This window comes from Mesoplodon mirus (genome assembly GCF_964341445.2).
Source record: "Mesoplodon mirus genome assembly, chromosome: 3".
NCBI lineage: Eukaryota > Metazoa > Chordata > Mammalia > Artiodactyla > Ziphiidae > Mesoplodon > Mesoplodon mirus.
Genome location: NC_138978.1, coordinates 135,778,077 through 135,793,125, shown reverse-complemented (window position 1 = coordinate 135,793,125; position 15,049 = coordinate 135,778,077). Strand labels below are relative to the sequence as shown.

General features: G+C 42.3%; 2 pseudogenes across 2 annotated transcripts in view; both read left to right on the top strand.

Annotated features, from left to right (window-relative positions):
• The window catches only part of LOC309799247 (centrosomal protein of 78 kDa-like), a 780,309-nt pseudogene that overhangs the window by 32,405 nt on the left and 732,855 nt on the right, over window positions 1-15,049 (top strand). The window lies entirely within an intron of this gene.
• The window catches only part of LOC309800867 (centrosomal protein of 78 kDa-like), a 720,575-nt pseudogene continuing 710,142 nt past the window's right edge, over window positions 4,617-15,049 (top strand). The window contains exons 1-2 of the transcript in view: window positions 4,617-6,216; window positions 6,307-6,378. The product of the transcript in view is annotated as a centrosomal protein of 78 kDa-like (transcript). The remainder of the gene's footprint in view (window positions 6,217-6,306; window positions 6,379-15,049) is intronic.

The window sequence follows — 15,049 nt, the reverse complement described above, 5'->3', positions numbered from 1 at the left end:
CGCCGTCTGCCTGTGGCCGCTGCAGGTCTACGTAAGTGCCACCCGTGCCCTCCTCCCGGACCCCCGCCCCTCTTCCCCCACGGCGCGCGCTGAGCCCACCGAGAAACGGAGCGACTCGAGTCGCCAGACCTTCTTTGGAGCCCCCCTTCCCCCCGCGCCGTGGTTCTCCGCGGCCGTTTCCAGCCCCCGCGCGCAGGGTGGGCAGAGGGGAGCCGGCGCCGGCCGGGGGCGCAGACTCGGCCGCGGGGACCCCGCGCTTCCGAGGGGCGCCCGAGCCGGTCTGCGGTTGGCTCTGCAGGGCTGGGGACCCCGGTACCCCCGGGCCTGGACTGCCGGTGGGCTTGCCCTTCTGTACTTTAGGATGTGACATGTAGGGATTCTGTTTCCTGGTAGTTTATTCTTAGCGCTGTCAACGTGCTTAGGTTTTTTTTTTATTTTTGAGGGCACCCTTTCCTCCCTCTCTCCAGTTTTTTGTGTTTCTGTTTTGTTTTGTTTTAGTTAGGCATTTTGTCCCTCTGATCTTGAGTGGGTGGGCTGGCAGGACACTTGGAGAGGAGGCGTTCCGTCCCCTGATCTTGAGTGGCCTTTGGAAAATGACACGCCAAAGGGAAATTTACACAGAAGTCCGGTGATTCCAGAAATGCAGGGTGTCCGGCCAGGTGGGCGCACGGCCTCTCGTCCCCTGTGGCGGCGTGGTGTGCGTGTACCTTGTCTCAGGGTTTACTCTTGGGCCCCGCAGCTCACCGTCCGGAGGGAAAGCGCAGCGGGCGCCTTGGGCCGGCGCCTGTGGGGCGCCCTTTCGTGCGCTCAGCTTGCGGGGGACCGGCCTCCAGGCGACCCGGCGGGGAAGCCCGCGCGACCCGCCCCTCGCGCGGGCTCCGTGTGTGTCAGTTTTGTGGAAACTGTGTCGCGACCGGGGTCGGGGTTGGGACGCTGGGACCGCCTGGGAGCCGATGTTGACTCCGAGGCCCGGTTCTCCGCAGTTATCTGAGGTCCGAGGGTTTCCAGCCCTCCACTGCGCACTGGCGCTTTCTATTTCTGCCGTTCCTGTGCCTGGAGGCGTGGCTGAGCCTGGGCTCTGGCTTTTCCGGTTGGGTAACTCCGGGTGTCCCGGGTGGGTGACCTGAGCAGCAGTGGGCCGGGCGGGGAGACATGCCAGGGGAGGGAAACTGAAAGTGGGGAGAACCTTCAGAACTCCAGCTGATGCACTTGCCTCGCCTCCCCGCCCTTCTTACTGCACTTGTCATGCACGGGCTGGCTGGCCGGCGCATTTTTCAAAATGTAATAATTTGTGTGTCCTTAGTAGCCGTGAAGCCTAGTTCACTTGTAGTGCACAGTTGTAGGAGTTTTGATCGCCATCAGGCGGCAGAGCAATCCTGTCATCCCATTTGCTGCCCTTTGGCGCCAGGGTGCCTCTAGCCTCTTGGTCACTAATCTCCTCTCTGTCCCTAAGGTTTTGGCTTTTCCAGAAAGTCAGATAAACGGAACAACAGCACGTAGCTTTTTGATTCTGGCTGCTTTGGCTCAGCAAAACCTATGCGAGATTCCTCCCGGGTTTGTTTTGTTGTTGTTGTTCTAAATATTTATTTAGTTAGTTATTTACTTGGCTGTGCTGGGTCTTAGTTGCGGCACATGGGATCTTCATTGGCGCGTGCAGTATGTTTTAGTTGCGGCGTGGGGGATCTAGTTCCCTGAGCAGGGATGGACCCCGGGCCCCCTGCATTGGGAGCGCGGAGTCTTAACCACTGGACCACCAGGGAAGTCCGTCATCCCTGTTGTTGCGGGTATGAGAAGCCACTCCTTTTTCTGGCTGTGTTGTATTCCATTTTCCGTTTGTCCATTCGCCTGCGGGTGGCAGGACTTGTGGGATGTTTCCACTTTTGAGGGGATCGGGAATAAAGCTGCTGTAAACATCCCGGGGCAGTTTTCCATGTGAACTTGGGTTTTTACCTCACTTGAGAAAATACTCAGGAGTGGGACTGGGGTCTGTGCTAAGTGTATGTTTAACAACCCTCCTGCATCTTAGAAATTGATATTTTTGAATATTGGAAGAGTTGAGAAATCCACTGTGACCCAGCACCCAGGCACTTGAAACGGAGTTGAAAGTTCATCTGGAGATGGTCACGTTGTCCCCGTCACTGTCTTTTATTCGAGGCAGAGCAAGGCCACAGATTTGTAACCCTTGTAAGGAAGGCCTCGTGTGTCCAGGCCCTGGCAGGACCTGGCTTTCTAGTGGTGGGCGGTTCTGCAGTGGAGAGCGTCTTTCCCTTGCTGGCCAGACCTCGCTTGGCAGGGTGCGGGGTGTGCTGCCTGCGTGGCCGGGCGCTCTTTCTGCCGGTCAGCAGCCGTTCCTGGTGTGTCTGTCCTACTACCAGGCAGGCGGTCAGGGGCCCTAGTGAAGTGCTCAGCGAGCCGCAGCCTTCCTAAAGTTTGCGGGTAATGTCTGCTACCCTCCCATTTCCCTGCTGAGGAATTTTGCTCTCTCATGGGAAGTGAGGGGGCAGTACTTTATAAGAGTTCATGTTTTGTGATGACTCGATGCTGAATACATTAAGAAAATGGGCTCCTTCCAGAAGCCTAACTTCTCAGAAGGTCAGATTACGCATGTGACAGCACGTTTGAAATGAGTGAGCTTGTTTGTTCATTGATTCATTCATTCTGCAAGCACCTCCTGGATATTTACAGTGAGTGTTCCAGGGGGCGTGGAGGACAGTAGACAGTATTCCTTTTTTTTTTGATTTTTGAGTTTTACTTTATTTTTTTATACAGCATGTTCTTATTAGTCATCAATTTTATACACATCAGTGTATACATGTCAATCCGACTCGCCGAGCTCAGCACACCACCATCCCCACCCCCCCCGCGGCTTTCCTCCCTTGGTGTCCATACGTTTGTTCTCTACATCAGTGTCTCAACTTCTGCCCTGCAAACTGGTTCATCTGTTTGAGACAGCTTTGTACTTCCCGCTTCCAGGGGCTCTCATGTGGGCGCTGCGAAGCGGGGTTTTAGATGGTGCAAGGTGGAGGGTGGGCACTAGAACCGGAGCCCAGTGCCCGGGTGTGTGTGCGCTGGATGGGGCGTGCGGCCTAGGACTCCTGCCGGCTCGGTGACCCCGGCCGAGTGCCTTAAGGCTTCTAGGTCTCAGTGTTCTCATCTGTAGCATGGGCTGAACAGGACTCACTCTCTCTGGAGGTTACAAGGTCGCACTGTGTTAATGTTTGTAGACCCTACAATGTAGAACACTTAGGACAGTTTGGAGCATCGTTAATTGTTCCACAGATGTTACCTGGTCTGTTGAACGACTGCCTGGTACACGCCAAAGCGATTAGGAAATGGATATATCCCAGCTTCATTTCCTTTCCATTAAAACAGGGTTCAGGAAAAAAAAATCTGTTTTTCAGTAGTCGTATCATATAGTGGAAAGAGCACTGGTGTGAAGGCAGCTTAGGGTTTGAATTCCAGGGCTTATGCTGTCTGTGGCCTGGGCAGGTTTCTTTTGAACTGCAGTCCCCACACTTGTAAAATGACATTAATAACCACTCTTTCTGTGGGTTCTTAGAATTAATTAAGCAGGTTATGTGTGTCAAGTAGCCTGGCACTTGAATGAGTTGTCAGAACCAAGGGCTGCTGGAGACGATGCTTCTGCCCTAGGTAATCTCCCCTTCTACTGGGCGGCAGGTAAACACAAGCACAGTAGTCAGTGCTCTGGAAGAAGTGAGTTCTGGTGCTACAGAGCACAGAATCTTTTTTTAAAATTTAATTATTATTTTATATTGGAGGTTAGTTGATGTACAATATTGTGTTAGTTTCAGGTGTACAGCAAAGTGGTTTAGTTATTCATGTATCCATTCTTTTTCAGATTCTTTTCCCGTACAGTTTGTTACAGGATATGGAGTAGAGTTCCCTGTGCTATGCAGTAGGTCCTTGTGGATTATCTGTTTTATATAGAGTCGTGTGTCTATGTTAATGCCAAACTCCTAATGTATCCCTCCCCCCCCACCTTTCCCCTTTGCAGAGCACAGAATCTTGGAAGGGAAAGTTCAGGGTAGGCTTCTTGGAGGAGGTGCCATCCTTTCTAAGGATATGTAGAAGCTCCTGGGGTGGCAGGAGGGAGCAGTGTGTGTCAAAGTTTGAGAAATATAAGAAAATATGGCAAAACTAAGGTATAGGACTGGAACTCAGGGTTTGGGAAAGAAATGAGAGTTGATACTGGAAACTTAGTGGGGCCCAAGAGAAGGGGGCCTTGTTTGTCCTGTCAGAAGTTTAGATGTTTATCCTGAGGGCTGTGGGAAACCCTAAAGAACAGTGAGATGGACTTGTGGTTTAGAGACTCACTCGGACCTCCATGTGCAAGGCACTTGATTGGGTGCAGGGTGAATTGTAATCTAAGGTTCCCACTTAAGTTATAAAAGGTTGGACTGGATTTTGCAGATGTGAGAGAGAATGGGTGGGGCCTGGTGACCAGTTAGAAAAGGGAGGGCAGCAAGCGTGGGTGACAGTTTACAGCTGCATCTTTTTGAGAGATACAGAGCACAGTAGGAAGGGATTGGGGGTGGGGAGAGGATCTTACTTCATCTTCAGTGCTTTAGAGGGGCCTGGTAGCCAGGTCTGGGCCCAAGGTTCATATCTGGGCTTTTGGGGAGGAGAGGTGTTTGAAGGCATGGGAGAGACTTAGGTTACCCACAACAAGATCCAAAGAATCATAGGTCTGAGGGCTTTTTAAGTGGGTATATTGAGGAAGTTTATAAGCTGAAAGAAAGCAACCAGCAGAGAAAGGGTGTGAAGATGTAGAAGAGGAAATGATTGTTCATTTGTTTTCAAAAAGCTGAATACTTATCGTGTGCCTGGCCCTTTTCTAGGATCTGGGGTTCTCACCATGTGTTACCTCTTCTGCAAGGACAGTTCAACTCATCCCCTGGTGAAGAGAAGTCAGATTATTCTTTGCATCCCATTCAGGTGTAGGAACTGTTCTGTACCTCTGAAGGGACTTTACTTAACCAGAGTAATAAGTTAGAAATCAAAAGAAATTAGAGCTGGAAGGGACCTTAAAGGCCACTGTACTTAATTTTGCCTAATATTTTACATTGATTGTCAGAAAAATGCAGAGCCCATTCTCTTCAGAATGCCTTCACTGAACTTTCTTTATGACTTTCATCCAGTGGGTCTAGCTTGTAAATGTTGGCCTCCTCCTAAATTTGCTTCTTCATCCACATTACCTTTTTCCCCGACTATGGTAGAAACTCCTGGGTGGTTTTGCGGCCCCTGGTCTCAGTTCCTCTAAGTTCATCTGCCTACTCGGGTTGAGTGATCTTCTAACATGACAAGATATGCCTAAAATAATGCTGCTAATGGCTTGCCCACACAGAGTTAGTGCATACTAGCCGCCCAGCGTGTGCTCTGCACAGAGGCCTGTAATCTGAACTGTGCTTTGCCAAGCCTCCTGGGGCTCTTTGGCCCTGAGGAAGGGGAGCTTTTTGTGATCACTCCCTTTGTCTAATTGGTCCTTCAGCAGCGGGGAGCCTTCTTCTAATCAGCGGAGGCACCCTTACTCAGCCAGTGGTAGCCCCAGGCCTCATCACCTGTGGGATACAAGCCATGCTCTCTCCCAGGCTTGCTTGGGCCAACATGTCTATTTTTATTTCTGTCTCTCCTCACACTTGGACTCCTGGTCTTTAGTCATCCCCACCTGCAGTATTTACAGTGCCCAGCAGGTGTCAGGCTCGAGTGTCTTTTCACAGATGTTTCCTCTGCAGTTAATGCACCTCCTACTCCAACTCTGCATAGCCTCATCTTTCTAGGCTGTACTTCAGGGTTATCATGAAGCCATCACTTAGATATAACTTTTGGCCTCCATAGGCACTTGTGTGCTTAAAGGTTATGGTTCTTTATCTCATGTGATTGAAATTTTGAGTTTATAGATCTTCGTCCTTAATGAGGCTTTAAGGACAGGAATCATTTCTAATCCTTAGCACAGAGCAGATGCTTTTTAACGGTGATAAAATGTGTGGTTTAAATGACTCATTTTACAATAATTTTGCTTTAGCTTCCGATAGAAATAAAGTTTCCAGATGTTGTGTTCCTGCAATAAGAAATAAAGATGTGACCTTCCAGTTGCGTAAAGCTCATCAATGCTGTGTAAGTGCGTCGGGTGTGCTAAGGAACGTGGATCCAAGTGGGCTAGTTGTGAGAGAGAGAGACTTAACTATGTTAACAAAGGTAAGCCTTCATTGTGTCCTGCCAACATGTGATAGTTGCTTTTGGGCAAACTAAACTTATAAAATTTTAAACTGTTCCTCGCCATTAAAGGGATTGAATATTGGGCCACTTTGGTGCACCTGTGTCTTGCGAATTGTCCAGTTGGAGATGGAGGTTTAGAAAGTGAGTTTCAGTCTTGTTTAAGTCTCTTCCCATCAGACTGGTCTTGTGATTTCCTACACACCATGTTACTTCCTGTCTACCTTTCCTTGGTGTTGTTCATGCCTGGATTGTCTCCTGTACCTGCTCAAACCTTGGTCCATTCTCATTTGTACCATGGAAGTTTGTCATGCCGGATACTGTCAGAATTAATTTTACTTAAGTTTGTGTTAAGGTGCAAAGCACACGTTTTGTATATTGTCTGTTTTTTGTGTTTGTTTATATTTTTATGGTTTCTCTTCAAGAAATATTATGAGTAGGGAAATAACGAGATGTAAAGAGAAAAAAAGTCATCATTCTCTTTCAAGTTGTTAGAACATCTACCTGCAATCATAATGCACTGTGGTATGTGTTAAAATAGGAAATATATGTCATGTCCCGTAGGAGCAGGAAAGTCAGTGGTGTTAGGGTGTGTCATGGAAGTAATCACAAAGCAGGTGACTGCTGGTTGGGGTCCTGAAACATTAGTGTGTGTTCCTTGTGTCCAGTAGTGGTCTGGAGGGGTCAGGAAGCGTGCCTTTCAATTTGAGGGAACAGAGGGTTTGAGGTCCTCTCTGTTCTATTGCTCTAGTATAGTATACTGCATAGCAGCTCATAAAATACTGTGTTTATAGTTGATATTTAAATCGCTGATTGATCATCAAGATTGGGATGTATCATTGGAAATGAAAATAGGAAGAGTCTTATGCTTTTTAGGTTTTTCCTTTTTTTCCGATGTCTCAGAAGGCTCTTTGACGGGGGACTTTTTATTCTCCCATACAATTCCATGAATACTTATACCCTGGCACTTATTTTAATGGCATTTTCCATTTATAAATGTCTCTGAAACACGTACTGTGAACTATTTGAGGGTAATGACCATGGCCATGGATGACACATCTTAAATGTGCATCGTGTTAATGTTTGAGTGTCAAGTGGTCTACCATCAGTGCTTCCTTCTTTCACCCAGTTTTCTTCCTCATTTCCTTCTCCAAATTTGTCTCATTTTTCTACTCTCCCTTTTGCTTCTCTATTCTTGCTTTCTCTTTCCCATTGCGTGTGTCATTCTTCTTCTTCTTCTTCTCCTTCTGACTTCATTATTACGGCCAACCAAAACCTTTTCTAGGATTGTCTCTATCTTCCTTTCCTCTTCATTGCCATCCACAAACTCTTAGAGAATATTGTTGCTTGAGTCCCTTACTTCCTAGCATACCCATGTACTTCCTGATCACTTTAGAACATTGAAAAGGGTTGGAATTTTTAAAAATAGGTAATTATAATCAGTCTTCTTTCACCTCTGGCATAAGACTCTTCTTCCTCAATCTGACCATTCTGAAGTCTAGAAGTACTCCAGCTCATTGGTCTCCCTTACCCCCATGTTTAGGCCAAAGAACTTGTGAAACCTTAGCCCTGTTTAATACTTGAATTTATCAAAACATAAGAGGGCTAATTCTGCCTAAGGGCACCAAAGAAGAATAAAGATGCCACAGATAAACGTTTAGTCCAGATTTATAATGGACTCTTAAGTGCCTAGTTGAGTGCTAACCGTTAACTCACTTGAACAACAGGGAGTTCATGACACAAACTAACATGTTAATTGTATAGACACTTCACTTCACCATTCCTCAATGTAGCTGATAAACTGCATCCAGTTAGCTTAAATACATGAATGATGAATTTCCCTGCGTATATAAATTGGGAGTTCCTAAAGTTTTCTTTTTCCCTTTGTACAACTACTGACTGCCACCTCGCTTGGTCAGTGCAATAGAAAATGATGACTAAGAAACACATTGTCTCAATATCAGTGGACATAATGTCCTAGTAGTCTATAAAAATCTCAAAATTCTTAATCTAAAAGGTAGTTCTGCCAATCTTATATCCTTTTCCTTTGTTAATATAAATATCCAATCTATGAAGGTCTCAGTTTCCTTACTTAGAATATGAGGTGGATAGATTTGCTAATATCTAGGGACCTTTCCAATTTTAATATTCCCTAGTTATAAGGGCTGAGCCAAATACAGTGGCTCCCTTAATCATTAACCTCGCTCATGATGAAAGTTATCAGCAAGTTCTACTTGTAAGAGATCAAACATTCATATCCATGTATATTGTAGCACATTGATTTTTACAGAACTCAAAGTAACACAACATAGTTACATTCATAGACTTAAGGTCACTGTGGTATACTTTACAATTTTTCTTTTCTCTAGGAAGGAAATGTAGATCCCTAGGAAGGGATTTCTTTCTCTGCCTTTCAGTAATGTAAGCCTTTTATTATCTCTTGGATCCTAAAAATGGGTAGGGTTTTGGCAGGTGGAGCTTAGGACAGACATTCCAGGTGACAGGGACAACACGAGAAAGGGCAGAAGGAAGAATGGATTTTCAGAAAGACTTGATATCTTACATGATGAGAGCAGCGTTTCACAATCTCTGTCCTGCAGAACACTGGTTTTAGATGATGTTAATGTAGTTACAAGACAGAAGCATTTGGGAAGAGCCGTACTCTACATCCCGACATGAAATTCAAGTTTCACTTTGTTACATTACATACTCTGAAAAGTTTTGGAGGAAGGAATTGATTTATTTTTGTTTAATTCAGTCTTACTCACAGTTACTTGACAAACCTATATTCAGCTGATGGGACTGTATTTTGTGAAAGGCCAATCGGAGAAATGGTGAGATGGAGCTTAGGCTATTTCTCTGTTGGGACAGGCATGTGATTATTTTTCTTATAATTCTTTACTGTTTGTCCTAACAATTGTTACTTTGCAGGAGTCAGTTTTTTTGTTTTTTTTTTTTACATCTTTATTGGAGTATAATTGCTTTACAGTGTTGTGTTAGTTTCTGCTGTATAACAAAGTGAATCAGCTATATGCATACATATATCCCCAGGATTCAGTTTTAAGCCCTCTGTTTTTACCTGAGTTATTGGGACTCTTAGAAAGCTCAACAATCCTGGAGTCTTCATCTCTGATGTAGTTTCCAGAAGCTCCTGGCACTTAACCACTATTTCCTCTTGATTCTTTTCCTCCGACTTCAGACTTCTTCCGATTATGAGCTGATGGTTTTCTCAGCCTCTAGTGTCAAAACCAGCTACCTCACTCATCTTCATTGTCTCAGTTACAAGGTGCAATATTTCCCATGTTTATATGTGTCAAAATATAAGTCAGGGATTGATACATAGCATATGCGTAATAAAAATTGTATTTCTTTTTTTTCCTTTGTTCAAAGGTATCCAAACACTGGCCAAGTTCTTAAATTGAAAGTAGAGTGATCTAACTTATTCAGCTCATCCAACCATCAATATTCAATACTTGTCTTTTTTCTTACACATATTTCTTGTATTCCAATTGTGACATTCTAGAGCACAGTGAGTACATTTATAACTTATTACTGCATTACTACCTTGGCTGTTCCTTGACCAAAATTTACTTCATACAACTGACAGCCTAATTAACCTACTAGAGTTTTTTTTTTAATGTACGCATACATTAAAAAAAACTCTGGTAGGTTAACTACATTGCTAATAACTGAATTTTTACATCTCTACGCACCCATGTATCCAACACCAGATCAAGATATTATAAAATATTTCTAACAGCCTACACGGTTCTCTGTTACTTCTCTCTGTTCCATACTCTCCCAGGGCAACACCTAAGCTGACCTCTATCTATCACCATATATGACATACGTGGAAACACACAGTGTGTATTCTTTGGTATCTGGCCTCTGATTACATATCATTATATCGGTAGTTTATTCTTTTATTGTGTTTTCCTGATTTTTTAAACCTAGACATTCATACAGTGTCAAAGTACCACTGAGTTCTTCATATTATTATGCTGACCTCCATCTTCAGGGGCTTTCCACAGTCTTCCATGTGTCTTTCCACCTACTTTCTCTTCCATCTAATTATGTTTCATTTAACCAACCTCAGCCAGCCTTCCCCCATATTCCCCAACACGTAGCACTCCTGTGTTCAGCCAGTTTTGTCCCCTATTCCATAAGGCCTTTGTGCCATTCCTGACACTGTGCCTGTTCCCTGCCCGGAAGGCCTGTTCCCTACCCTCTATATACTTGTTCAAGACTCAGTTTAAATGCTACCTGTTCTGAGTAGTCTTCTCAGAAGAAGCCAGTACTTTTTGGAATCCTTCTTTAATGAAATCCCATAGCAAGTGTCATCTGTCCTCCCTGATCTGGTAATTAATTATCCATTGGTCCTATCATATAGTGTTTGTTTTCCTTGTGTGCTGTTATTATTTATTGAAGCAGATTACAGTGACTTGAACCAGGAACTGGGTCATTTTCCTCTTCATTTTAGTGCAAGTTTCTGTGATATGAAGTTAAACTCTTTTTCCCTCACTTCCCATTCACCCTCAGCAGTTGTTAAACATGAAGTACAAGTGAAACTTGTTGGTTAACAGGTTTTTGTGGTCCTTGGTTCTGGTCCCTAGGTCTAAGCTGCACTTCTGTAGTGCTAATTTGACTGATTTCTTATTGTCACGTAACTCAGGAATTAACTAAATCATTACAAATTTAGATACATATAAGATAGTATAAAAAAAAAACCCAGTGGATATCAAAAGGTTTGGCCTGGAGGAGAGTGTCGTATGAGTCCTAATTTGGTGGGGTTCACACTTAATGATCGAGCCTTCCAATATTCCACTGTAAGTAAGAAAGAGGTATGCAAATATATGGTTAATGTTTAACAGTGTTGATAAAAAAGAGAAGAGAGAAAGGGACGACAGATATTTTGAGGGCCTTGTGGAATTCATGAACAATTATGATTGGATGGGGAAAAAGAAGAACCGAGGGCTAACCTCCCACAAGTGAAGTCAGGAAAGAGAGAAGGGCTCATCTGGTATGCAGGTAGAGAGGTTTGACCTACAGAATCTTAGAAAACCTCAACAATCTGAGCAGTGTTTGCAAGAGGCAAACTAAAGGGCTAACAAAAGTCTGCAAAAGTCTCACACAAAGAACTCTGGCATGGTGTTCATCATCTAGCTAATCCTAACATGCAGACATTGATGAGAGTAAAGTCAGGTCTTTACCAGAGTGGGTTTCTTATTTGGGCAACTGGGTCAAATGAAGAAAGGCAGGTGTAGGCTGCCAGAGTAATAAATAAGGAGAGGAAAAAACAAAAAGAACGAGACATATCATTCATCAGTGATTTCCCCCCAGTATTCTTAGCCTCCACCTTATCTCCATCTTGCTGCTAACACAGGAACTAGACCGAACAGTGAGGTAAAAGGTCTCTACAGAAACTGAGGTAATATAGAAAATAAAAAAATAAAACATAAAATTGTAAATTTTCTTCCTAGGGGTAATTGAGATGATAGTTCAATAATAACATAAGATCAGGTGAAGTCTAAAGAAATTTTAGAAAAGCTGGATAAAGTAAGAAAACATCCGTTCGCTGGCATCTGAATGTTAGAGAGACACCAAGACATGTGGGCCAAGTTGTGGAGAGAAGGGAAACACAGACGCAAGCTTGACACTTGGTGCAGCTTTTGTCCTTGGGGCATTTGCTGATTCAGCTCATACAGCCTAGGAGCTGAAAAGCCAAAGAGTTCAAAAGACTGTAACCACAGAAGCCAATGGGCAACAGCTCAAGCTAAAGGCAACAACTAATGGAATGATAAGCTAAGTGTATCTTTAGTCTCACAGGGCTGCGGGAACCATTACATTTAAAGCCTAACAAATACAAGGGTAGTTGGGAATAGGGAGAATCCAAACATTCACATGGTAATCCCAAAGGGCAACACCCATAGAGGAAGGACAAGACAGAAATAGACCAACCTTCACACAGACTGAAAAACGGCTTTGAATGAGCTCAAACTGAGAATGGACTAAGGTTACCAGTCCCTATAGTAACTGTCTGCCATGGGCCAAAGTAAATCTTTTCAAGAGAAAGATAACAACATCCAGAATGTGGAGGTATCTTTATAGTTCCGTAAAATAATTTAAGCCCAATTTTAGTATAAAAAATAATTGGACATAACCAGGAAAAAGACTAAATGATCAAATGTTCAAAAAAAGAAGAAAGAAAGAAAAAAGACAACATAAATAGACACAGGAGGACAAGGGTTAGCAGGCCTTGGTTTAAAAAAAACAACAAAACTACTATGGTTAAACAAAGAAAATAGACACATGGCAAATAAACATATGAAAAGATGCTGCACATTCCATGTCATCAGTGAATTTTGAATTAGAACAATAATGAGATACCACTACACACCTATTTAAATGGCTAAAATCCCAAAACTGAAATACCGAAGTTGGTGATAATGCAGAACAATTGGAATTCTCATTTGTGGCTAGCGGGATACTTGGCAGTTGCCTACAAAATAAACGTACTTTTACCATACAGTGATGTAGTAATCACGCTCTTTGGTATTTACCCATAGGAACTGAAAAGTTATGAAAAGTTATGAAAGTAAGAGCCTTTACAGTGAGAAAATTCTATGATTCTATGGTTTTTCAACTCATTAATTTGTGTAGTTCATCCATTTTACTCATTGTATACACTTAAGTATATTGTTCCTTGAAATGGCCATTCAAAGGTGTTTCCTGTGCCACACACTATGAATGTTAGGGTTGGTCCTGTGTAAATCTTACCCCCATTGAATTAGTATTATCCCTAAACAAGCAACTTTGTTCCATAAGGAAACAAAAAAGAGGTTCAGAAATGTCCAAACTAAGTTTTTATAAAACTGTGTTATCAAATCTTATTTATCAAAAAACTTCAAACATAGCAGTATGAGTTCCCATATACCCTTTACTCAGCTTCCCCAAATGTTAACATTTTATATTACTAGAGTATAATTATTGAAAGCAGAAAGTTTACATTGTCACAATGCTACTAATGATTTATAGACTCGTATTCAAATATTGCCTATTGTCTTGTGGTCCAGATTCAAATCTAGGATCCCTTATTGCATTTGCTTGTCATATCTCCCCATTCTTCTCTAATCTAGGATAGTTCCTCAGTCTTTTTTTGTCTGTTATGACCTTGAACTAATGGAAAATCTTATGCAGTCATTTTGTAGAATTTTTCTCAAATCGGGTTTGTTTGATATTTTCTCATGGTTAGACTGAGGATATGAATTTCTTGACAAGAAGACTTCAGGAGAGATATTATGGCATTTTCAGTACATATTAGAGCTACAAACAAATCTGTATGTCTCACTACTGGGGATGCTAACCTTGATGACTTAGTTATAATGATAGCTGCAAAATCACTATTTTTCCCTTTGTAATTATTTGAGATTGTTCAAATATTCTGCTTCTTGTTTAATTTTCCCATACTAATTTTAGCATCCATCAATAATTTTTGACTCCACCAGTTACTGTGGTGTTTGATGATTGTTCATTTTCTATTCCCATCATTCCCTCTACATTTATTAACTATAATTTGAGTATAAGAAAGAGCTGTTCTTCTCATTCATTTATGTATTTATCTGGTTATTTGTTCATATATATACATACATCAGTGTGAACTTGTGGATATTTATTTTATTCTACGGGTTAAAATTTATTACTATCATTAATAGTTTTGTTTCTCAAAGTGTTCCATATTTGGTCACTGGTACTCCTTCCAGCTGTCTCCTATATTTTTCCTACATGGCCATACAGTTTTTGGAGTAATATCTTACTTTCTGACACCACAAAATGCTCCAGACCCATCTTTTACTTTCTTCTGTCTCAGGCTTGAATCAGTCATTTCTCCATGGAGTTCTTGTTCCTTGCATTAATAATGGTATTCAGAAACCAGAATCTTGGTATGAGGTGGATTTATCACTATCCAAGCTACCTCATTGTGTTTTCAGCAGAGAGAGCTAAAAATATATATACGAATACATAAAAATATACAAGTATCTCTATTTTCATATTATCTATCTGGGTGTGTGTGTATACACACACACGTGTGCACACACACACCTTATCTATCATCTGTCTACCTACATATATATATATAACTTCAAGTTGATATATGAGTTCAAATTGATACCTTGATTCCAATCCAACACCACAGGGTTTATTCTAGCCTCCCTTACCCTTTCCTTATTTGTCACTCTTTAACAATTAGAAACCTGATTCTCATTATTTGCAGTCTATTTAGTCATTTGCTCAATTCTGGAATACACATAAAATATTTAAAAAATCATTAACCTGTACACGTGTGAAAAATAAATTTACTAACAAGTTCAATATTTGTGTACATTTCTTTTTGTCTTTAGCTTTTCAGTATATATTGTGCATGGTTAATGACAGTGTATTAAAATACTGTTTTCCAAAGTTACTTAGGTTAGCTCTTTCCCACCTCCTTCAGTGTGTTTTTTTTCTTCTGCAGTGTGAGAAAATCCAGTACTTTGTGTTCAACTCAGACTACCAAACCAGAAGTTCTGGCAGAAAAGGTGATAATCCATATGTGCAATAAGATCCCCAGGTGATTTTTTTCATTGGAGAAATATGAGGAACACTGCTTGACGTCTCTACAACTAAGATGTCTAAAATGAAACTTCAATTATTCCTTCTTCCAAACTGTCCCATCCTGCAAATCTTTTCTTCCTCAGTGAATGGTGCCATGATTCACACAAAAACTAACTCAGTGCAAAAACCTGGGAATGATCCTCAATTCCTTCCTTTTCTTCAC